The sequence below is a fragment of the Amblyomma maculatum genome, chromosome 4 (assembly GCF_055883805.1).
Source record: "Amblyomma maculatum isolate TAMU_Amacu chromosome 4, ASM5588380v1, whole genome shotgun sequence".
NCBI lineage: Eukaryota > Metazoa > Arthropoda > Arachnida > Ixodida > Ixodidae > Amblyomma > Amblyomma maculatum.
This window is the reverse complement of record NC_139347.1, coordinates 936490-961776: the sequence shown is the minus strand read 5'-3', so window position 1 is coordinate 961776 and position 25287 is coordinate 936490.

The following is a 25287-nucleotide window of genomic DNA, read 5'->3' as shown; positions in this document are numbered from 1 at the left end:
TATAAGCAGAACACGGCAAATTCGGCGGATCCAAGTCAAAGTTTTACTTCCATCGGAACGCTGTACTCTTAGGGGAAATGCTGCCATGAACCATAAGCTAATGGAACGCGTCAGTCATCTCAGGTATACATTGAACCCTGCCACGAACGTCAGTAACAGTATGACGCTAGCAGTCTTCATGATTAAGCTAACAGGAAATATTTTCTTTCCTTCCCCAAAAGCACCCAACAATAATTTTTCGCAGAGATGAAAAAAGTAGCCAACCTTTTTTTTTTCTTTTTTGTATTACCGGTAATATGGGCCCCACGGCTTGATTCTTCTTTTTCTGAACACTGGGTTTTGCGAGCCGGGAACTTCAACTAGGCACTTTTTTCAATACTGCCAGGAAAAGCTCCCTGTGAGGGCTTTTCTTGGCAGACACGCGTTTTGCGTCTCGGTGTGAGAGATGAGATTGCTTGCGGATTGGAAAGAAGGCGAACTTTGCCATCTCGTTCAAAAATTTCTGAGGGGTAAACAGGGTCCAAAACAAAAATGTCAAGAGTTCTCTTTTGCCTGGCATGTTGCGCAATATGGACTGCTTTTTACAGCTGCAGAGAACCTTTCGCTATCATGTTCATGTGCTTTCACATTATCTTCTGTCCTTTTCTTTTTCTGTGTAGACGCAAAGCTAGTCATTGGTATTATAGAAGTTCTGCTTGGGACACACATATATGACGATGGGAGCAATCGGAGGCGCAGTCTTCCGTCCTGCGGGAATTTGAGAAAATAATACATTACATACTTCACTAGTCACCTCACTGCTGAATATTTGTCCATGCTTTGTGCTAAAAACGAAGCCTAATTTTAAACGAAATTTCGAAAACCGACACATAAAGCTTTCTTACTCCGCTAGAAATAAGCTCCTTTTTTAACGCGGGGCCAGAGAAGAAGATAATTAAAACAAAAAAAGAAGAATTGGTTGTGCTAGTAAAGAAAAAAAAACTGAAGCACAAATTGCCGACAGGAAGAGACTGTAGGGAGATACTCTAGTTTGCTTCAAGGCAGCCTGAAAACAAGGACGACGTAGTCGCCATGCATGTAAGCGATCACCCGTACCGTCGGATGCCAACTCTTAATCAATTCTCCTTGTTGCCGGGCGCCGATGCGGTAAAGGCGCCAATGATTTCGAACCTCCCCCCTCTCTCTCCCCTTCCCCCCTAGGCGAAGGAAGCAGAAAAAATAGAAACTCAAACGACGAGCCGACAGTCGTTCGTGGCCATTGATGCATACTTTGCTTTTTTGCTTCATCAGCTCGCCATTTGGCCGTCCATTACCAGCCAAGGACGTGAACTGAGGTTTCGACTATTCCCTGGCGAAAGGTTGCTAGCGGTCGTTCTTCTCACTTTCCGGCTTCTCTCCTCGACAACACCTCACCCCGCATGAAAGGGCGCGAACGCCGGTAAGAGAACGAGTATGGCAAGAAGTCCGGTGACTTCCAGCTCTTTTTCTAGCCTTCTTACAGAAGCAGAGACACTTAGACTGGTGCACCAGGAGTTCCGAATTGCGCCGTGCTTTTGTGGCGCCAGATGAAGCAGTCTCCAATCGAGCCTGACGTAAATAAATAGGCTAGTCGTTTTTGTCGCGTTCGATGTTGGCAACTCTTTGCAGCTAATTTAAGGACGCGTGTGAGTTATGGGATACTCGGTAAAACGATCGTAGCAACCTTCCGGACCCAGCTGCAGGGAACATTCAGAAAAAAACATTACTGCTGTTATGGCCACCGGGCGGTAACCCCAGACCTATGGCGAGTAACAAGAAGAATGGTGACTTTCGCTTCCTTATTCCTCTGTATTTTGCGGGAACGGTCCTGGTGAGTTCGCTGCCCACTACCCCTCTGGTACGTCAGATGCAAAAGCGACAAATTGTTTCTGCATTCTTGAAAGTATATTTCTTTCGTTTCCTCTACGCATGATTTTGCCCGACGATTGAATTGCACGATTTAGTTAAACCTAACTCATGCTGCTAGCTGCGACATTACTCCATTCAGAATCACCCTAGAAAAAAAAAAAAGAGTTCCTGGCATAACTTTTTTTTTGTCCTTATGGTGATTAGGTTTCCTATGAGACCGTACAGGTTAGTAGTTTTCTATTTGCGATCACAATGCTCAGAACGCAACCTTAGTGTTAGGTTAGGAGCCTCCGATGCCTATCCGCTGGCTGGCCGCTCGGGTTCCCTCTCTTTCCCTTGCTGGCGGGCTTGGTGCCCCTCTGTCGTGTGCGCCCAGCGGGACACCCAGCGGTTAAAGAATGGCCTTCTCCGGAGCGCCGAGTTTTTTGTGTCGAGGTGTTCGACTCGGACGAAGCCATCCGACCTCGCGAGCCCTTCGGATTCACAGAATTGAAGTGTTTTACGGCTCTTCGAAGATGCGCTGGGCGTAGATGCCCCTGGAATGGAGACGAGATGGGGACCGCTACAGTCCCTCGGACCGCACGTGTGGGTACCGCTGCGCGCTTCTGTTGTTGATTGAGTGCTTTTTCGTGTCAGTCCGCGATGCTGTAGCCATGTGTTTAGACACTCGGGGTTTTCGAGGGGAAGCGTTGTGCGGGAAAATAAAAATCAGTTTCATTAGCCCCGACAACCCATTGGCTCGCTTCAAAATTCTCGGATTGGTCACCAGAAGTTGGATCGTGATTGATTGGTAGATCGATGTGCCCCATTATCCTGGGAAACTGATTTAAAGAGATGATTTGGCGCGAAATAAGAGAGCGCGCCGGGACTCGGTCGCCTCTGGACTGCCATCGTTTTTACCGCCTTTTTGTCACCTACCTTGTATTTGGCCCGTCTTCAATTAACGGCATTTATATTCAAGACTTCTGCAACGTGTCGCCGCACGAGCGGACGAAGGAGCTTGCCGCTCTTCGTTCGACCGACGCTGTATACGATCCACATCATCAACATCGTTCCACTGAGGTGTTTTGAATTTCCACTGAGGCCTTTTAAATTTAACTCCTGATAAAAACCACTTGTACTGTTTTCTTCAATTTCCCGCTAAGCTATAAAATGTTTAGTAATGTTGATTGATATGCTTGTTATCTTTTCATTTAGGTTGAAGGATAAAAGTACACGTACGTAATCACCGGCGGAGTGATGCAGTAGTTGCGACTCTCAACAGCTAAGTCCAAGCATGCGGGATCGAATTCCTTCCGCGGCGGTCGCTTTTCGATGGAGGTGGAAGGCGCCCGTGTGCTGTGCGATATCAGTGCACGTTAAAGAACCGTCGGTGGTTGAAATCTCCTGAACCCTCAACTAAGGTATGTCTCAGAGCCTTAGTCGGTTCGGGAAGTTAAACCCTATAAACCAAGACTACACGTAGAGTTTAGGAATCGGTTGTCTTCCTGATTAGAATTGGCACAGGTAATACGTAGTCATTCTTGTTAAAACAAGTTTTCTGTCCACGAAGTTTTATAATTAAAAATATTGCACGATTGGGTAAAGCTCAAAGAGATGTCGCACCCTGTCGGAAATTTTTCTCATGGTGGTTATGATGGACAATTTTTGAAACATTTCGTAGTGATCTCTAATTACAGCCTTTACTATAACGTACGTGGAATCTTTAATTGGTGGGTGAATTAATGACCTCGTTTGTAGTAGAGAATCAAACCTCCGTAGACGCGCAATGACATGAAACCTATTTTATTTACATAGCTTCATAAACATTTGCTAGGGGTATGTACCTTGCAAAACCTTGCGATGCTTTCACTGACTTCTGTACGTTTGAAAAATTAAAAATCTCTGCTGACTGTTGGCTTTCTTCCTGTGTAAGTAAATTCCTTGGAGGCGCTTAGACTTCTCATAAGGGCGGTAAGGCAAAAGCCTTTCCTTCGACTCTGCGCTCATTCGCGCCTTTTTTACAAATTTGTTTCTTTTTTAGTTATCTTTCCTTTGCTTCTTCTTCTCTTTCGCCATGTTTTTTGCACAATTTTGGCGTACTTTGCACAATTTCGATGACCGTGGTTGTATTGACGTCCGCACACTATGTCGGCGTCCTCGGCTATTTTGACATTTAACATACTTTTCTGACTCTAATTAACTACCGAAGTACTGAACACTCATGAGCCTATAAAGGCGTTCAACTCAAGACTAAAGCTGAGTCGCTTTGGGACGTTAAACCCCACAAACCAAACCAAACGAAACCATTTTCTAAAGCAAGAAATATTAAGGGCTATGTGTCGCCACACTTTCTTTGTTAGCTTAGAGAGATCCATGGGCCATGGTTTCTCCGGAATCAACAACATGACTGCTTTCGTACTGAGTGGTTTCTGTATCTGAACGGTATAAGATCTCAGGAATTTAAAGAGCCATTTGAAAAATAATATTTGTTTTTGAAGAAGCCCTACACTAGAAAATTTATCTGCCCTACCACCTACGAGCGTATGATTCTCACGAACCCTCCGGTTGGGGAAATGTAAATCTACGCGCGCTGCAATAGTTCTAGAAGCTGAAAGCCTAAAAGACCTTTAGCTTCTTTTTACATATTGCCAATACTTAGAATTTTTCGATGCGCTTTGTAACCCTAATATTGCAATTAGATGGCGCACATCTATCAAGGATGCTTGGAAAGAAGGGGGTCAAAGATTTTTGCAAAATTTTACCTGCGATAAAGTGTTATATACTGCGCGTAGCATCATTATTCTCACTTGCCGCTAGTCACGCGAATGCAAGTTGTATAAACTGCCTCCTGGAAACCTGTAGAGCTGCAGTGGTTTCGGTGTCCTTGAACAAGGCTGGCAATCGCGAGTGTTTCCCAACTGATGATAATTCTTGGATGCTGAAACAGAACTGCAGTTCTTTCTTATAAATTTTCCTGCTCTTTTACGCTACAGCGTATTGGTCTCATTCGCCCGAAAAGCAAAGTTCCGGAAAACATATGAACGTAATATTGTAACAAATCTCTGACGCAACAGTCCTTCTGGAGCCTCCAGGGGGGTGTCATACCGTTTCGCTTCTTTATCATCCATGTGCTCTTGAAGTTGGAGGTTAATTGGTGACATGGGTACCAACAAAACTCATATGTAACCTCAAACTTTATGCCTTTAATTGTAAGTGGAGCTGTTTTCTGAGAAGTGAGACAAATGCAGCTCCTTCGTTTCCTAAAACATGAATTCAGAAAAATATATTTTATTAGACGAAATTCGCGACACCAAAAGGCGGTGTCAAAGGCTCTATAGTGTCGGCCCATGAACATTCTCTAATATTTTTTAGTGTAATCTTTAAAATGTATTCATCATCAGGCATTTGCTACTCGCAAATGCTCTCACTCCTCTTAGAATGAGCAATAACAAGGTATGCGAGGTTCCTACTGGCGTTTGGCTGCGCAAGTTTGAACGTCCATAGCGTTGATCTAGTGCATCTTTGTTGCGCTTCAGTTTGTCCCCACTCAGCAATTTTGCCGATGGCTGTCTGAAGCCTCCCTGAATAGAAATAAAGTAGAATAAAACAAAACGCTTTTTGGCAGCGAGTGAGTTTTGAGCCATCAGTGGCATGAGTATGCATCTTCACTGGACACTGAAATAAACCGCTCCACCATCAGTTTCTTGTGTTGTGCTTTGCAGGTCGTTGTAATCATAAAATTTCTCTCATGCTCTCGACGTATAAAACAGACTCGAAACGAAAATGACGAATTTGTCAAACTAAAAATTGTTAGCTCCTTTAACTTTAATAAATAACGCCTTTGGCCTAACCATCCTACATTATTAGTTTCCTGCATATCGGGGCACACGATGACAATATTAATTCACTGCACAATGTCGTGCGCAACATATGTACACCAGTCTTAAAACAAGGCTTCGCACGCGAAAGCAAGTAGTAATGAATACTTTCTTGTCAGCGGAAATTATTTCAGATTTTGTTTGCTACTTCTCAGTTTTGTTAAATCAATGATATATTGATACCGGTAAGCAGCACGAAGGCAGTGGGAAATTTCTTAAACTAGGCAGCTACCAGAATACAAAGCGGTATTCCATTGCATATAACACCAGAGAAGCAGGGTGGACACGCAGTGATCCCTGCTCTGCGAAATGATTACAAAATGGGACATCTACGGCGACATTTGCAACTCCGTCGATCGGCGGCATGGCCACTCAATTCTCAGGAGGCGCTGAGCGTGACTCGGTGAGGTAGCCGCGCACTCATTTGTTCACGTAAGCATAAGCATGGTTACGGCTTCAGGCAATCGTAGGAAGAAGTTGATGATCATCAAGAGCACTCAGCGCTGTCCTGAACAGATCGCGTTATGGGCATCATTGAATGTTTGCCGCATTGAGTGTGGGCCCGGAAGTGGTCTCATCCCATCCGAAATAGACGTACGTTGGGAATGGGACAGTGGGGTTCACTTGTGCCCCGGTTTAATAATTTTCAGAAAGTTTTCAGTAAGAGATCTAAAACATGGGTGTGAGATTGCTTCTAAAATGAAAGGACATTTATCTATTGCACAAAATGTATATTCAAGATGAAGCGGAAAGTGTGCATATAATACGATTTTTCGAGGCGCTGTGCTCTCTTTCTGCATACCTGACTAAATGAGATCAGAAACCTGCCTAAGGCTGTGCACCCTGTGATATCTCAACTTATTTATTATGCTCTTGTAAAAATGCCATTTTTAGTTCCTACGAGATCTCACCTTTTACACAGCAAATGTAAAGAAAAAAGGCAGTTGCCTGTGGCATGCGCCAGGAGTAAGATTACAAATTATAGAGCGCTTGTCTTGGGAAGAAAACAAGCGATTTATGGCCTGTATGTTTTGAATTTTTGGGACCTAAATTGGAGAAGGCTGGCTAAACAGCAAAATATAGGAAATGAAATTGTGCAAAACGGTAAGATTTTTTCTTAGTCATTTACGTCAACCGTCTGAACTGTCTTAAAATGTCTAAAAGTTAGAGTGAATTTGTCGCTTCGATACGCTGGTAACAATGCCAGGTCGCGAGCTGAAGCCGTTAATGGTATCAAAAGAACACTCGTCTTGTACAATATTGCTGCCGATGGTACAAAACAGTCATGAAGGACGCCTTTGTTGAGCTCTGCTACATCATTCTGAAACCGGGACTCCTTTATTATTGGTTGATATTGAGCAGAAGATGTTTCTTTTTGGCCAGCATGGAAATAAAGCAGCCAGAGCTGGTAGCAGTCCTGCGACGTAACAATCAGCCCCTAAAAGCCGAAGCTACGGCGCAACCGCAGCTGGTGACCGCACATTCAATAAGAGCAATAACCTCTCTAGCCTCAGAAACACTACAATTGTCGTCTGAAAGAACACCCATATAAAACCTCTAAAGGCGTTCCCAATGCGCTATATCCTGTTTGTCCTGTGTACAGTTATCCTTTTAACCTCGTGGTAGCACGCCAGGGTAAATAATATATTTGCGCAGGGACTGCATTATTAATCAATAACCTTGCGCCTCCGGCGAAAATCAAAGCTCCTGTGTGGCATTGCAATCGCTCCCATGTCGCAAGAGGGAGCTCTGCTTGTCCTATAATTAGCGCCTCACGAGGAGTCACCACCGAGGTCAGCGGATCTGGGTCTCCCATGGGCCCTACGCGAACGCGCGGAAAAGAACAAGGACGTATTGATTGATTTCGTTGGACGCAGAAGGAAAGAGTGACTGCTCTTCTGACATGTGTTGTATTAACAGCAGAATCCTGCCGCAGGGTCCAAGGCTGTGTAAGAGCATTGCCATGAGCGTATTTATACATTCATTTTTCAGTTGTGCACATATTTCCTTTATCACAGTGCTCGAAGGTGTCATGCAGTGCAGAGCCTGCAAAATTGTAAGCGTCCATATTGCAGGTGTCAGCTTTGGCTATGCCACCGATGAAAGTGCAGTGCTGCATTGACGCATTGCAATTGCGAGAAATTAACAAATTTAGGTAAAAGCCTAGAGGCAAACCAGCCCTCCCTACTCAAAAAAAGGCCGATGTTTAATGGAAGTTTAGGTGCACGAATACGAAATGCATGTGTAAGGGGAAGGGGGGGGGGGTGAATATGTTATCAAAAATAAACTGAAAGCACACGGCACAAACTTTGAATGTTGTACACCATTACCACGGAAGATATTCTAGCTGATTGTGAGTAGTAGCAATAATTAAAGAGTGTGCTCAGACCTCTAAGTTCATTCAATATCTAGATAGATTAAAATGGCCGGGTGCCAAACCGACCTTACTAACGTTACAGTATGTATTTTATTAGAGCCTTGTGACGTTCTGGATTAATATACACAGTGGCAGACAAGAGATTGTAATAAGAGTATTCATGCATGTGATTAACGATGTTGACTTCAATGTGAACCTATATTTATTGAAGATAGGACATATGAGACGTACCCCATTATATTATTATTAAATCAGCCAATACCGAAGGGTTAGGCATGACGGTGACTAATGATGTCATGGTTTTATTTGCAGCTTACCCCGTGCGAGTGCTTCGTCCCACGCTTCTCCCCTCTTTGTCATCTTCAAATTTGCGGCAGAAGGTTGGGGCTACCGAATTATCCTCTTGATCGCGGAGTAAAATGACTGTGGTGATGAGGCGAGTACATTACGATAGGCGTGAGGCAATGGTTCAATAGACCATACAAGGTCATACTCTTCTCGCCAATATAAAAGAGATCAAATATGAAGCTTGGTTCACAAAGAGTGTAGACCCACCGGCCACCAGAGGCCATAGGCTGAAGTTCATCGAGGCACCCAACTCCAGATACGGGGGAAATGTTTAGTCACGTGTTTGCTATGAGACTGCTCTTTGGTGAGCGGCATTATCAGATCAGTGGCGCCGCTGGCTCCATTTCGTCTTTCTGGTTGGAGATGGGGTGGAGAGGAGGAGTGTTGCGGGGTCAGATTATGCCTCGCAAGCAAAGGAAGTAATGATACGTGTAGGCCACAGGCCTCCAGGGGTGACCACAAAAAATTTATTCAAGGAATGCCAGCAGTCCCACGAAATTCTACGCCGAGCACAGAGGAAGGAAAACACTTGATAACGAGTTATTTTTAGATTATTTTAACTGATGCGGTCCTAGGGCGAGTGCGTCATTCCTTGCCAACGCCCGCTTCTTCAATTTGTAGTCTGTGCCAATATTCGGATAATGCTACGAACATCATCGAAGACTTCGCCAAGCTAACACTAGGTGATGTTATCAAACAGGCGCCGATACATTCGGATTTATTCATATTTAGAAACGTTAAAGCCCAGAAACCAATCTGCTCACCAGCAAGATAGTTGGTATTTTCATCTTGCAAACCAACATTGCAAAAAAGGTATGAGATGACACAAAAGTTAACACAACTTTGAGCAAGGATACTAATCTGAAACGTTAATTGCGGTGTATATTTAGGCGTAACATATGGACAAAACATTGAGAGTACGCTATGCGTACGCATTGCGTACTCTCATAGCGTACGCTATGAATCCTGGGTGTAAAAAAAAAACATAATCGAAATGGTAGAATTAGCACTTCAAACGCCCCACCATGGCGGTGCAGTGGTTAAGCCGGTCGACTACTGTGCCCAAGAATGTGGGTTCGATTCCCTTCGATGACTTAAAACGATGGGGAAAGGCAAGGCGCCTCTGTGCTGTGTGAAATCAATGCATGTTAAAAAATTTTAGTTGGTCGAAATTTCCGGAGCCCTCCAGTACGGCTTCTCTCATATCTTGGGTCGCTTTCGGATATTATATACAGAAACGAAACCAAAATTGAAAACATTAAACAAATCCGAAATAGCTGTAGACAAAAATCGGCCCCCGATAGAACGTTGAAATAAAATCATGCTTATCATGCAGAGCGCCGAGAAAAACGGAGTCATCTGTTTCAATTGAAGAACACGGGATAGGGTCTCGGGATAGGCAGTCAGCGTCACTGTGTTTCTTGCCGGACTTGTACACTTCCGGCACTTCTGGACTTGTACGGAGCTTCCATGTACGCAGAGCCTCTGGCTGCCCCCTACGCCCATCTACACACCGTGGGCACGACCCCTGTGCACAAAGCGAGCCGTCTTAGCTCCCGAGTGTGGTTCTCTTGTTTCCCCACCGCAAACCACGATGACGACAGTGGCAATCCAGACCATTCAGCTTCCCGTGAGTGGCCAGCCGCTGCTCTTCCATGCTCCGCGTATGCCCACGCCGTTTCATGGCGATAAGTTTGAAGACGGTGAGGACTCGTTGACCAGCTACGACCGGTCGCTTTATTTAATGCGTGGGACGAGGACCGGAAGTTGAGGAACGTTTATTTCGCACTAGAAGATGCCGCCAGAATGTGGTTTGAAAACCACGAGGCTACCATTACCACCTGACAAGATTTCCGGCGGCAGCTGCTCCGAACATTTGGCAACGATGCAAGAAAGGAGATGGCCGAATTCGCTCTACAGTCCCGAGCACAGCGGCCTAATGAAAGCGTCGCCATGTTTGTAGAAGAAATGATTCGCCTTTTCAACCAGGCGGATCCGTCCATGTCGGAGGCAAAGAAGGTGCGCCACCTTATGCGAGACGTCAAGGCGCAGCTGTTCATTGGCATTGCACGTGACCCTCCATGCACTGTGGCTGATTTTACAAAAGAAGCAACAAGCATCGAGCGTGCCTTGAATCAGCGATTTGTGCATTTTGATCGCTCTGCGAACATCAGTGCCGTAGGCTTCCGCTTGCCAATGGCCGGAAACGACAGTGAAGCCCTTCGTGAACTTATCCGAAGCATCGTGCGCAAAGGGCTGCAAAAGCTGCACTCTCTCGAACAACATCCACGTGTTGGGGGCATCTTGGATATTGTGCGCGAAGAGCTCCGCCAAGCAGTGTCATCAGTACCATTCCCCAGCCACCTGCGCCACACATCCTGAAGTACAGCGACGTGTTGCGCACCCAGCACCTCCACCAAAAATTTCACAGACGCCAGTGGAACTGGTTAAGCAGGTTTACTCACAACTAAGCAAAAGCACCGACAAGATAAGGCACGGAACCTACTGGCGGGCGAGCACCGAGAGCGAAGAAGACGAGTGCGTGCCAGTCTCCCGAGCTCGCCACATGGCAGCGCCAGTAAGATAACATTGCGGCAGTATTTAGTGCCACAAAGGTATCTGTGGTTGTCATAGCTTGCGTCCTGTTTGCCAAAAAAAAATATTCTTGAGCTATTAGTTTCGTATTTCTATCAGGAGAAACTCGTGGAACGCGCCCGCCTGATGTGCACAGCCGAACACAGCAATATGGCATTGTGGATAACTACGAAAGCTAAAGAGTGTCAGCAGCAATTTAATTCCCAATTGAAGGTTGGCATCAAGCAAAACAGCCGGAAATGCAGTGTGTGCACGCGCACACAAACCGAACGAACACGCACTACCGCTACGCAAGCCCGCTGCTGGCGTGGGAGCGCTGGGTGTAGGGTAAGTCGCGCCGCCACGGAGAGTAGGGGCGGTCGAGGGAAGTATAAAGAGCGGGGGCTACGGAACCGGCGCTGATGAACAGGTCGACTGATCACATGCTACTTTTAGGTACAATTTCAGTGTTCCGTTATTTTTTCTTCTCTCTGTAGTAAATGATGGGCCCAAGTAGGACATTTTAATCTTCGTGGCATTTCAAGGTGCAGACACACCATATTACCTGCACGAAACATTTTCACGTTGCATTCTATGAACATTAATTCAAAGGTCCAATACAACACAAGGGTCTTTAGGTGGTGCTATGACGTGACTAAGAGTAAGCTGTAGCAAACATCAGACCCATTATCGCAGTCGTATTCGGCACGCTGTTTGCGAAGGGACAGAACACTTCCGATGGAAAATGTGTGTTTTTTTTTAGATGTGCAAATACTACCTCAATATATTGTGCTGCCAGAATATCAAAACGACTAGCAAAATTTATAAACTTTACTACTTTTCTGAATGTATATAACTACTATAGATATACTGAATATTTTGGATACTGCGACCGAATTCTTGATAAGCACGAAAACTTTAATTCGTCATATTGATTGCGGACAGCGTAGCTAGTGCCTTTGCCGCAGAAAGTGTCCTCCAAAATCAGCACCGCATACGCTGTAATCAGTCCTGCTCACCGCTCATTAAACGCGTCTAGGCTTTTATCTTGTAGCATAACACAAAACAGTCAAACAGATCTGAATTTTAAATACTTCTTTCATCTGACCACTAAATAAAAGGACGAATAAACCAATAAAGAAATAAATTAAGCAATAAGTAATTATTTGCTAATTAATACCAGCAGATACATCTCACAGATTTCGATCAGATTCATATCCCAAAGAGAGCGAAAGCAATAGTGATGAATACTACCACCTATTTTTGACTTGATAATATTCTGATAAGAAGGTTTCTTTACCTTTGTAAATATATACTGCACTTTCAAATTTATGTTCTGATACTTTCTTTTTTATAATTTTGCTTGATTATGTCGAGCTAGAAAGTTGTTTCCAGAGGCTACTGCCTGTTTTCTTCATGAAATAAAATTTACGCTTGTGTTGCTTTTTTCTTTCCGGAAAAATAATGCGCAAAGAAAGTTCTCTAAATTTTATATTCAGCGCTTGAACATCATTCAACATTAAAAATGAGTAGCTTTTATATGTCAAATTGTTGACAAAAATTGATGCTTCCCAATTTTGTAGCACCGACATTAAAACAATTATCTCTGTCTTCCTTAGCGTGCCGAATAAACATAACCAATTTGACTATGTACCATCTTCCGAAACATGATGAATTTCCCAACTAAACTTGAGTTGAAAATAAAAACAAAATGCACCATGCGAAACGAAAATTTCTATATTGCTCCGGCAATCTGTATTTTCTGAGAAAAGTGCTAATAAATTTTATTGGTACACTCATCTGGATTGTGCTTCATGGTCACGACCATCACGCAGAAATGAAATTTTTTTCGGAACTATTCTCCAGAAATCTAGGTTTACGGGGGGAGTGCCAATGAGAATTATACGAAAGTGACAAACTAAACTACCAATTCCTTTATATTGCTAAATTAAAGCCCAGGCACATAGTACATGCTCTACATAAACAAGGACAAAGAAAGACGCTTGCTCTTTCTGTCACTGCCCGTTAAAAATATTTAGAACGAAGGAACAAATTGCATTTTGCCAAATTCGAGGTAAGCATTTTCTTTGTCAGCAAAATTAAGCAGCGAAGTGAATTTCAGTGAAGCGCAGCCTCGAACGAATAAGGTGTTATTGTGTTAGGATTACGGGCGGAAAGGTTCCATGTGAATGCAAATCAAACCCGGCGCGCCCGTATTCAATAGAGTAAAGCAATCAGCGTCGCCTGAGAGGTTGTATGCAGTTGTGATAGGACCGCTGCATGCAGGCGGTGGTGAATGCGCCCAGGCATGGAAAAGAAAACGCACCCTGCGCTGCTCAGGGTCCTGTTAGAATTTCAAGAAATTTCTGCGTAGTCTAAACAGAAATTTGCGGGTTTACTCTTACCAGAAATATTAGCTACTAGTCGCGTCGAAATGATGACCTTCGAGCAATTTATTTTTCAAAGCTTTTTTTCACAAACTCGATCAGCAAAGCCGGCCGGGATTTCGATACGCTAGAATAAGTCAAATAATCGGACATTTCAGCAGTGAAAGGCAACCATGTTTATTATTTGGTCTCTTCTTCTATAGAAAGGTGTTGTGAAATGGGCTACCAAATTGCCGAACTAAACCCACATCTCTAGATATCCGCAAATGACTACTTGAGAGTGAGTCTGTAAGCGGTGATCGAAGTGTGAACAATTATTCTCATCATTCATATCACTGTCAGATATTTAGAGTGAATTTGGTGCGCCATATATATTTGCTTTAAGGGTTCCAGGCGACAGTGTTTCCTGGTCGCGACACAAGGCACAGAGAAGAAATCAAAGAGGTTGAACAACTAATTTTTACTTTGAGCCAAATTGCTTTACTCACACGTAACGTACATCTCAAGTCATAGTTTTTCCGGCATGGCGCTTACGGTGCAGTATCGACATGAGACATTGATTTCTACCGCGTTAAATGTCCTAGTCCATTTGTGCAACAATGCTTCACTTGATGGTCTCGGTAAATTATACATTTACCGGTTAGCTACCATTTGTTGCTTAGCATTTCTTTTTACAATAAGTATAAAATAATAATAAATAGCACAGCATAAGGCCCAGCACAAATAGCGGGATTTTAATTTCGCTAGGAATTCGAACAGGTACATGAATAAAACAGCGTTTGTTGCCTACTGCAATTCCTTATTCGATTTACTGTGCTGCGCGCGTTATTCCCTGAACTAACAGGCTCACTGCTTGCTGCGCATAAAAGGACAGAAGAGCAATTACCAGGTCGATATAATTTTCTCCTTCTTCTTCTGCTTCGGTGTATATGGAACATACCCACAGTGGGGAATTGGCAGATTTCATATCAGTTGTAAGAATGGAAATCATGATGGCTATTTATACTGTATGATAGAAAATATTGAGAAAAAAAGGGTAAAAATATATAAAAAAATCATAAAGTATATTTGAAACAAATCGGCGCTAACACGCAAATCTTCCGGTAGCAATAATATAGTATGGAAGTAACTCACGCACCGGATTTAGGGCATACCCTTTGACGGTTGCACCAAAGGAGAGGAGGAAAGGAACTGGTAAACGGCAGTCTTAGGCGAGCAAGACGTATTTCTAAATAATGTTTTCTCTTAGTAGCACACCTGCGGGAGGAGAGGATATAATGTTCAATTGTTTCCACATCATCACATGACGCATAAAGAGGCGATGGCGTGAATGCACAGCGACATAAATAAAGATTGAGGCAAGGAATTCTACAGCGCCTGGGCGTCACGGAGACCTCAACATGCCTCGAGATACAATGCCTCACATTCCATTGGAAATTTGAATGTTCGAAATCTGTAGTCGCAAGGAGTGACTCATTGCTCAAGGAGTGTAGCATTTGAAACCATTCAGAGCGGGATATATTTAGCACAATAATATTCGGTGCAACATCAGCAACAGGCCTATTGTGAGCGGAATTTGCTAAGTGATCCGCCATTATATTAGAAGTAATGTCGCAATGCCCCGGAACCCACTGAAAACGCACTTCCTGTAAATGTAAGGGAAGGAAAAACATCAGGGTTTGTTTCAGAAGACCCATCTTCGGGCTTCCCAGTGCTGCTAATACTGATAGGCAGTCACAGAGTATGATTACGTGAGTAACGTTACTTGAACTTTTTGAAGGGCGCACCAAATGCAAGCTATTTAGCAGTAAATATTGGTGCGTAATCTGTGATCCGTACAGAGAAACTCCAATCGAGTGCCTGGGAATAAATATCTATTGCTAGTTTTTTTATCACGTTGTGAGGCATCTGTGAAAATAGGTACGTGTCGTGGATACTTTAATAGATAATCTTCCAGGTGGCCATTTATTAGAGTAGTTGTCAAGTTTACGTTAGATGGCAACGACCGGTCAAAGAACAGTGCAGAAGTAGTTGGACCATTACCAACACATCTAACTGAAATAAGCGAAAGTGCAATTTTAGACAGCAAGGACTGATTGAATACACATTATGGTGTGTATTGCATAAAAATGCAAGAAGCCACTTTAGACAGATGTTCTAGTGCTCGTAAAATCGGTCGCACAATCAGGAGCTCAAACCGAGAGATCAAGTCTCGTACAGCGGCTTCTAAATTGAGGAATGCATTTGAAACTGATGTTGGTAGCCCCTAACATACTCGTTAAGCGCGCCGCTCCTGTTGCAACAAAGGTCGTAGTTTATATTTAGGACTGCCAGAGGAAAAAACACAACCAACATCTAGGATTGGTCTCACATAAGTTTTATAGAGAAACAAAAGAGTATCTCTGCGCATACCGAATTTTTATGGCTAATTCTAATTAGGCCACTAAGAGCTCGATCACATTTAAGGCTATTTTTTTTAGGCCGCCAGTTTCATCGGGAGTGATATAAAAAATCCAAGTATCTTAAAGATTCAACCTGTGGCATCTGTTATCCGCAATACGTGAGGGACATATAAAGAGGGTGTGTAGGTGCGAAAACGAGTACTGGGGATTTCTTCACGTTAAGAATTATTTTTACCTTACCCAGCCAAATTTTAAAGGCATTCAAGTAGGCTTGCAATACCTGGTATAAAAAGTTACCATCTTTTGTAGAATAGAAAAAAGGTAGTATCATCCGCATACACATGCACTTTTATATATGGATGAACACGAATATCCTTCAGTAATATATGTAAAAGCAATGGAGATGGCACCGATCCCGGAAGCACACCTCCAGTTTGGTAATAATTTTCAGAATTTAAAAAACCTCTAGTGCAGAAAAATTTCCTATTCCTTAAGAATTCTTCTAGCTGTGCAATACAGGTGGCCCGATTTCGTCTATCTTATTCAACATTATAGGAGTGTTCTACACTGTCATAAGCTTTGGCAGTATCCAAAGTGATCAATGCCGACACTTCGTTCTTCTTCATTGCAATACTAATTCTACTCTCCAAATCTGTGTAAGCTATCCAAATCGAGCACCCTTGACGAAACCCGATCTGTGCATCACTAAAGTCATTCAGGGTCATAACACGGTTTGTGAGACGCAGGTGAACTATGCGTTGAATACGTTTCACTAAGTTTCAAGTTAGAGACATCGGCCGAATATTATCAAAATCAAAACCTTTTTTGGATCTTTGAGAATTAGCATAATTTGAGCAACTTTCCAGTCTTCAGGCAAGCAGTTTCCAGGGAAACATTTCCAATATTCAAGAGCTCCTAGTTGTGGTCTTGCACTAGGGCTTTCACCATAGTGACTGTAATACCGTCACGGCCAGGAGCTGCAGTTTACAAAGCAGGCACTCTAAAATGCAACTCCGATGGCTCAACTGCAATGAAATCAGCACATGGCTTAGCTCGAAGTAACGGAATATCGGAAGCAACGGAACAATCTCCCCAGTACTATTCACAGCTTGTTTAGAGGAAGTATTCAGAGACATGGAATGGGAGCAGTTAGGGATAAGGGTAGATGGAGAATACCTCAGTAATCTGCGATTTGCTGATGACAATGCCTTGCTAAGCAACTCGGGGGATGAACTGCAAATAATGATTGGTGGCCTAGGCAGGAAAAGTAGAAAGGTAGGCTTGCAAATCAATATTCAAGAGACTAAGGTATTGTTCAACAGCCTCGGGAAGGAACAGCAGTTTATATTAGGTAGCGAAGTACTGGAAGTAGTAGGCGAATATGTCTACTTAGGACAGGTAGTAACCGAAGATCCGGACCATGAAAAGGAAATAACAAGAAGAATAAGATTGGGATGGAGAGCATTTGGCAAGCACTCACAGATTATGGCTAGTAGCTTACCGGCATCGCTAAAGAGGAAAGTATATAACAGTTGCATCTTACCTGTACTCACCTATGGTGCTGAAACGTGGAGGCTAACCAAGAGAGTTCTACTTAAGTTGAGGACAACCCAGAGGGCTATGGAACGCAAAATGGTAGGGGTAAGATTAAGAGATAGGAAGCGTGCAGAGTGGGTCAGAGAAATAACTCAAGTTACCGACATTCTAGTGGAAATTGAGAAGATATGGGCATGGGCAGGACATCTAGTGCGAAGAGAGGATAACCGATGGTCGCTTAGGGTAACAAACTGGATTCCAAGGGAAGGAAAGCGTAGCAGGGAACGGCAAAAAGTTAGGTGGGCGGATGAGGTTAAGAAGTTCGCAGGGGTCAAGTGGATGCAGCTAGCACAGAACCGGCTTTAGTGGAGAAATATGGGAGAGGCCTTCGCCCTGCAGTTGGTATAGTCAGGCTGACGATGATGATGATGAAGTAACGGAATCATCGTTAGCGCTAGAAAGCGAAGAGCAATACCTTTCGCCATCTGTTCAAGTTTATCTTCTGCTTGCATGGCGTGGCAACACCTCTGCCTCGGTTTCATGAGGTGTAGATGAACTTTGATTGCGTTCCATGAATCTATACTATGCCTTGCGATTATTCGGATTAGAGAGATAAATACTGATATTAGCATTATACTAATCCTTAACTTTATCAATATGTTTTTTTGTTAAATGTAGCCGGTTATAATTTCTAATTTATCCAATTTTGACAACACTGGTTATGTGAAAGGCTCTTATGTGCAGATTTTCGACGACGATATGCTTTTTCAAATTCTTCGTTCCGCCATCGGCACGACATTTTGTTAGTGACAAACGATTTCACAGTGAACAATGAATGCTCAGATGCATCTAAAGAAAAGAGGATGTTTGTTGAGAACGTTCAGTATTCTCAAATGATGCTATGAAGGAGAAAGAGGAATTCACACGCTTTTTGAAGAGTTTATGGTTGACAATGTTTTCGTCTCAAATAATTACTCTAAGGCGAACGGATACTATATTAAACGTAACTGGGAAGTGGTCGCTAGATGTACCACAATTCACCGTAGCTCATGATGAGGCACTTAATCCATTCGCTGCTGGCGCTAAATCAACTGCTGACCTAGAAGCCGCTCGAATGTAGGTTACGGCTTGACTATTACAGCAATGCACATCACTTACAGACATTCAGCTCTAAAGGCGCTGCCCACATATATCTGAACGGTAACCCCAAAGAACATGGTGAGAATTAAAATCGCCAGCAATAATCGCTCTGTTGTTTGAACTCAATAGACAACTTAAACAATGTGTTGTACGGGCATCTGCTGGGAAGTAGACGTTTGCGATAGTGAGAGGAGCACATTGTGGAAATGTGATATCAACTGGAAGCAGATCGCAGTCTTGCCATAGACTTTTGTGTGACAGCTTCGCCCGATGAAATGTTTTTAACGAAGTTAATGTTAGCAAGCCGCCACCTCAGCCGCGATCTGATCTAAAAGTTCTGAGATGTTTGAGAGAAAATGGCCGTATTGGCAGAAGCCAAGTTTCTTTAAGTAAAATTATGTCAGTGTTGAACTTTGAGACAAGATGCTGTAAATCGTGAAACGAAGATGCAATTGAACGATAATTCTACTGTAGTACCGTTAACCCCGCCATGATTATTGCAAAATCCTGGAGGCTGTAGTTGCCTCCTTGAAGACATCAGTGTTATGCTGAAGATTACGGGCACCTTTTTTTACTTTTAGTGTTAGAATTTGCGGACTTTGAGAGAGAGGAAGACGCGCGGCACTCCTGAGCTGAACATGTCATCTCTACATCCAAAAGGCAAACGGTGGACATATCGGTAACCACAGGACCCTGACTCTGCACTTTTATGAACAATAAAGGCGACGACTGGGTAGAATTTCCGGCAACAGAGTCTAGCAAACGTAGGAGCATGGCATTCAATTCTAACAGAGTTGCCAACTTGCAAAGCTGCCATTTCGGTAGGCCCAATTTTTGTAGCTATGACCTGTGACACAGTTTCTGTAAACGTGATCAACATACGCTCCAAGACACCCTCAAATGCTTTTTCCGCAGCTGAAACAAACGACTTTGTTAGACCTCCTTCATCATCGGAACCTAGTTGTCTTGCATAAGCTGCATATGAACGAATTTTTTGGTCTAGCTGTGCATAGGCATCTGCCCTAGAGCACCGTTTGTGCTTGATATTGCCGAGAACACTCTACTTGTCTGCACATTTTGGGAAGTATTATGATCAGCGAGGTGATTCTGCACGACATAGTGTGCAAATTACCGCGGCAGACTTACAGCCGCGGTAATTTGCGCCTGTCCTTGTCATTACTCTCTCGTTGTTGTTCTCCGTCGCAGCGCTCGTAATTTGCAATCATGTACCAACTAGCTCAACTTTCCGTATTACTGCAGACTTACAGATGTTCAAAGAATAGTTGTCTCCGCAAACTCTGCAGCGTGTTGCGGATTTGAATGCCTTGCTGCTGTGTCCAAATCGCCAGCAGCTTTTGCATGGCAAAGGGCGAGGCTGAAGGGGATCTACGCGGTACACCTTAATATTTGTTGGACAGTTAGCACCGGCAGACGTCGCTATAATCGATTATGTCACCCTGGATGGTATCACCCTGGATGATGGCGCCCTGAAGTCAAAAACATCCCTTCTGTAACGGAATAGCCATATGATGCCAATGCCAGCCTCGTTAAATTCCTCAATCATTTCCTGTGGAGAACCCGATGAATCTACGTCGCGTATGCCAGCTGCTCAGGTATAAAATACTTTACTGGCAGTGATGCAAATGATGTGCATCGAAGCAAGTTCGACACACATTGTATATTCGAGGACTTACAGAGAACACCTCTCCTGCCAAAAGGACGCACCTCAGAGATTTCTAGGTATTGACTGGTGACAGCCTTCAGCTGCTTCTTGAATATTTTTGGATTTTTCAGCTTCAGGGCTCCATCCCCAATCGGCACAAATGCGACCGGTATTAAGCTTACTTCATTCATTCCAAAAGATTCCAGGTCCAAACTATGGGCCAGCATACTGGCAAATCAGGATTTCGAACACCCCATCTGGGGAAGCTAGAACTTTATAGACCTATCCGAACTTAAATCCTAATTTCCAGTTTAAAACTACTGGCCAATCCCCCGACGTGTAATGGCCTCACCAGAGAGACCGGACAGTCTAGCAGACAATACAGGAACCAACAGTTGAGAGAAAACAGCAGAACACAATTTTTGGACTCGAGACACTCAGGAGACACAGTCACGACGCCGCCGTGTCCACAATATGTCGGACAGTCACCTTGTCCTTCCTTCCTTCCTTCCTTCCTTCCTTCCTTCCTTCCTTCCTTCCTTCCTTCCTTCCTTCCTTCCTTCCTTCCTTCCTTCCTTCCTTCCTTCCTTCCTTCCTTCCTTCCTTCCTTCCTTCCTTCCTTCCTTCCTTCCTTCCTTCCTTCCTTCCTTCCTTCCTTCCTTCCTTCCTTCCTTCCTTCCTTCCTTCCTTCCTTCCTTCCTTCCTTCCTTCCTTCCTTCCTTCCTTCCTTCCTTCCTTCCTTCCTTCCTTCCTTCCTTCCTTCCTTCCTTCTTTCCTTCCTTCCTTCCTTCCTTCCTTCCTTCCTTCCTTCCTTCCTTCCTTCCTTCCTTCCTTCCTTCCTTCCTTCCTTCCTTCCTTCCTTCCTTCCTTCCTTTGCGCATTGTGATCCCTTGTCTATTTTTCATCTAACTACTTTTCGAAAAAGAAAAACAATCCAACGACGAAGTATTTTGCGGAGACCTGTCGTCAGCATGGAGAGTGCATTTATTATTCGCGCTGCTTCGACATCAAATTTCACATCAAATCTTTTGCTGCTCTGCCTCGAGAATGCAACACATTCGTTAACTATCTTGATTATATATCTAAATATTTACTTCAAACTAAGACCGAAAAAATGTAGAGCGACCCAGGGCTCAGAATAAATTTCAGAAGAAAAAAAACTGTGCAAATTATATGAAATTGTGGTCAGTCTTTCAAAATGGCATGATTGTTTAGTAACCACAGTAAAACCTGCTCTAACAAAAACTATAGTACGGAGAATTGGACTATCTAGAATAGAAATCAAGTGAAGGGGAAGTTAAAGCCTTCCTTCTATGGGAATACATAATTATTTCTAGAAAGAGCACATGCATGGTAATGCGTGTGCACTTTTTTGAAATAGTTACCACAAATTGGTTGTGCTACAAACTGACAGTCTACGTGCCGCAGGTGCCAAATGCGGCGCGCATATCATTGAACTACACGCCATGAAAATCTTTGTAATATTTTATTCTCCATAATGCTGTATCGTATGGTGCCATTTACAGAGGAAACTTTGCTCGAAAGAATAGTCTAACGACGTAATAAACGCTAAAATTGCAAGAATAACTAAAATGGGCGTTTTAAATCTTCACATTTCTCTTTATTTGACGCTCGCGAAGTCTATATCCCATAGAAAAAAATTAAGTTCAATATAGCTAACAGCTACGAATACTACTGGCCAGATTTAAATATATGCAACAGCAACTTTCACGGCATTCTCATCCTGGATGGCAACAGGAGAACTGCGATGTTTTCTCGACCTATGTATATAAGTGCACTTCTCTCTCCAGTAGAGTTCCATGGATTCAAAAGGGATGCGCGAGCTTTGTGCCTCAAATAGCGGCGACAGTTGGCAAGCGGTGGGGACAATGGAAAACCCAATGCTCGTGTTTCCTGTCGTTTTGGAGTCCCCGTTTCGGGCCGGCCGAAATGCGACACTCATTTTGACGACACCGGGAACGCCATGCCGTCATACTATAGGGCTTGCTCGTGTGCCCCTGTTTCGTAAACATTAGGGTACTCCGAAACAATGAAGGAGGTCCTGGCGCCGTAATCCGACGCTGGCTGCCTACCGCACGGGCCGCACCAACCCCACGTATGCACTCTGCGCTCTTTCTGGTTCTAATGGTAGGCTGCTTAGTTTGTTGTGTATTTGTGAGGAGTATCCGGGTAAAGGCACAAAAACAGGCAGGGTGTGTACAGGCTTCCATTACCATGGAAACTGTACCTTCGCGGATCTTGAGTGCGTTTTATAGCTCTGTCTATTCTCAGCATATTTTTCGCTTTAAATGTTCACTTTTTAGAATGATTTCGCATGTCCCAAGCGAAAGAGTTTGTAGCCAAGCATCGCCCAGCGTTAACCGTGCATCGGTGCTCAAGCTTAACGGGGGGCCAACAGTTCCTTTACACAGATCTGACGGGAGAGCCTATAGTGCCACAGACAACGTCCAGCATTCATCTCAGATATTCAAAATTTGCAATTGGGTTAAATTCGGATAGTATACTTATCTGACAGACCTCGCTGTGAAAACACGTGTATGGCTGCCACCAGTGTACTTACAATGAAATGTTTAGCAACTGCATTTTGCGTTAGGATTCCTGCCGGGAACACGACAGGCAACTCCAAATCTGCTGCACGCAACTGAGTTAGGCGCCACTTTTTTTTTTTTTTTTTCGAAGAGTTTGTCACAAGGCATAAGTTGAGAAAGGGGGAATGGGATGCAGGAGATAGAAAGTTAAAAGAAGGAGTGAAGTCCAGTTGTGCTTATGTATTCGCCACTTCTACGGAATAAAGTCAGGTCCTTGTTTCAGTTTAAGCGGATCCTCGTTCTCTTTCAAGGCAAAGCCATATTTTGGCTTCCTTTCGGTTTTCTTTTTGGGCTAGATAAATTTGCAGTTAGCAGCATGTATTACGGCCTGACACGTGGAGGCAATTTTATCAGACGGCGCTGAAAGTGGATGTGGGGCATTATTATCCATCTGAGGGAAAATAAAAACGCGGCATTTTGAACCTTGTGGATGCATGGGATAAGCGGTGGTGAACCATAGAAGAAAAAATCCCGCAAACGTATCGAGGGCATTGTCTGCATGCGAATAAGCTTCTGTGATTAAGCATTTTTCTCGCAAATTCAGCGATTGCATTGTACAAGAGGCGAAATCCTGGCTTGTTTTGAATCCAACTGCTTTCTTGTTGCCCTAATCTTGTTATTGTGCTCTATGTGAATGCTAATGAACTGCAAGTAAAAGAACCCATAACTATTTAGGTATTAACCAATTAGTTTTTAAGTGAAACATTCTTAATTGAATTATTACGAAGGTTTACCAGGCACTTTTGTTTTGAACACTTAAGTAGCGAAATCGTACGTATTATTAAAGGAACCAGCGCACGTCTACTAAGTTCACGTATTGCAAACTGCTTAGTAGTGATTGGTTCACAGGAAGGGAAAGGCGGAGTATCTGTAACACTTGCTATGTGGACACCTTAACCGCGCCGTAAGGGGAGGGATGAAGGGGGGGGGAGCTTAAAGTGGAAGGAGAGAGAGGGGAGACATAGTGGAGGGCTACGGAGTAATTTCGACCACCTGGGGATCTTTACCGTGCGCTGACCACACAGCACACGGAAGCCACTTCGTTTCGCCTCCATCGAAACTGCTTAGTACGTGAATGAAAACGGTTAATCATTTGGGGAATATTGTTCTGATTGGAAATATTGGTAACGTATGGGGCTTTATATCACAAAAGGAAATCAGCTATGATAAATGCTAAGGTGAACGGCTCTAGAAATTTTGATCCCCAGGGGTTCCTTGTATGCTGCTGATAGTACAGAGCTTATGCATACAGATAAGGCCTGTTATGTGTTACATCAGGGAAAGACAGATTTGGTATTCGAGTTGGGTAAAAATGTCTACACATAAGAACGACATACACCAAAAAGCTTTTCTGGCGTCGTGCAGGCGCGAGGCCAGGAAGCTCGGATTCCAACAGTCATGGCAATAATACGGACTTTAAAGAAGCAAAGCTGCGTTAAGTTTGTTATTCGAGTTGCATGGACGCAAGAAAAGCGTTGTTATGGAGAGCAAGAATTGGGGAGTGAACATGAGAACTACAAAAACAACCTGCTGCAGGGCGTTTAAGATTCATGTCGACTACTGGGGTTTGTCAGACTTCTGCTTTCTAGCTGTTAAAGGTAGTGGAAGATCCTGCGGTTAGTACACGTCAGTCATGTCTTATTTCGCTCTCTGTGAAAGACTGGAAGATAGCGCCCAGTGAGTGTCGCCTATTTCATTCGAGGACGACTAATATATTACCACGGAATGACTGCAGCATCAAAGGCAAGCGTTCCGGTATTCAATGAATGAAAAGCCATGCTATCAGTCATGAGGTTATTAGGAAAGCCGAGGCTGCTCTTTATAAACCCGAGGCGAGCTCCTATGTGTCCTCCTTACAAGCTCCACTAATTACTGTTTTCCTTTTCTTACGAGCGCCTGGTTTAGGTCTGCACTCAGAGTTACCACGTTTTTCTTCTTTTCCGAGCCTAACCCAACTGTCATCAAGCTAATCAAGAGACGCGCTTCTTGCCCTTTTGGCAGGACCAGACTTTTAAAGCAAGAAAAGCATGACAATATATATTTTTAAAGCTATAGACTTTCTAGGCTCATGGTAAACATCTCGCATCCGCGAGTCTTCCGCGAGATGTGTCAGCGCGATTCCGCGAGTAACGCATACTGCTCCTTTCCTTTCCTGTAAACCAATCATCGAACGCCGGTTAACATCCGTTCAACTGACCGCTGGGCGCGATATGTACCGTGTGTAGCATCAACGCTAAAGCTTTCGTATTTCTACTTGAGATTTTGCAGTGCTCAAGGAACTTTTCCTATTGTACACTGTGTAATAGCTGCAAAACACCACCGCTTCTTCCTTCTCTTCTCTTCACTTCTTTCTTCTCTTCTGCCACACAAAACCTCGTCTGCATCATAGCGTTACATTGTCCCCCCTACTCAGCCAAAGGCCTCTGGGCGTGTTCATAAGTCGTGCGAGGCTGACACGGCTTTAAACGGGCGACGTGGCACAGTTCAATGCTCGCAGACCGACG